Below are 1346 nucleotides of genomic sequence, written 5' to 3'. Positions count from 1 at the left end.
ATTATTATTATTATTATTATTATTACTGTGATCCTATTATTTTGGCACGAGAACTGTCCCGCATTTCATCAAACGTATTCCTGTCTAAAGCATAGAATTTGAGGAAGTTAGTTGAGGTCTGAGAGGTACAGAAAATGATATGTCAATTTATAATTCTTAAAATTAAAAACCAAAAAGACAATTTGATATAGATATTACATATTATGAACAGCAGTGGGAAGGTGAGGTAAGATATTTCTTTTGTTTGGAAAGTGTAGACATAGAATGCCAATGCAGTGACAAAAATTTGAAAGAGGAAGTAGTTTTCCAAATTTTGCAATTAATTCCTTATAAGTATTCCGGCTTCAAAAATGATGATACGCCATTCTTTGAAAAATATTTACTTCGCTCAATATACATGTTTCTCTGCTCAATTCTCGCTCTGTAGAAGCGTATACGTAATTTTAGTTGTTGCTATTTCAACGGGCAAGAATGGAAGCATACGAACCCATCATAAGTAATTTTCGAAGTACGCTATTCTTGACGTTTTAAACGTTAGCATGTCAACAATTTATAAAAAAACTGCAAAATTTTTGGAAAGCTGCTTTATCTTTCAAATTTTTGTCACCACAATGACCAAACCTTGTCTTTATTTCTACACTTTCTAAACAGAACTAATATCTTGCTTTACTTTCCATACTTTTGTTTATACTATGTAATATCAATATAAAATTGTCTTTTTGCTTTCAATTTTAATAATTATGATTTCACATATAATCTGCAGTATCTCTCACATGTGTCAGACTTCGATTTAAGCCATCAAATATGATGCTATAGGCAGTACTACCTCTGATGCAGGGCAGTAAAGTTTTCATGCTAAAATAATGGGATCGCATTAGATGTTTGCAAACATCCTGGGCAGAGATGGGCATTTTTGCTAACCCTCACTCACCCTCACCCTCAATTGACTCCCTCAACCTCACCCACCCTCACCCTCAGTTGGCTCCCTCACAGTCACCCTCAGCCACCCTCACCCTCAGTCGACACCTTCACCCTCATCCTCACTCACCCTCACCCTCAATCGACACCGTCACTCTAACAATCAGCCACCCTCACCGTCAGTTGACTCCTTCACCCTCACCCTCACTCACCCTCACCCTCACTCACCCTCACCCTCAATCGACACCGTCACCCTCACCCTCAGCCACCCTCACCCTCAGCCACCCTCACCCTCAGTGACTCCTTCATCCTCATCCTCACTCACTCTCACCCTTAATCAACTCTCTCACCCTCACCCTCAGACACCCTCACCCTCAATCGACTCCCTTACCCTCACCCTCAGACACCCTCGCCCTCAATCGACTCCC

The sequence above is a fragment of the Thermobia domestica genome, chromosome 18, assembly GCF_964235325.1.
Source record: "Thermobia domestica chromosome 18, izTheDome1.hap1.1, whole genome shotgun sequence".
Lineage (NCBI taxonomy): Eukaryota > Metazoa > Arthropoda > Insecta > Zygentoma > Lepismatidae > Thermobia > Thermobia domestica.
This window is presented reverse-complemented; position numbering follows the sequence as displayed.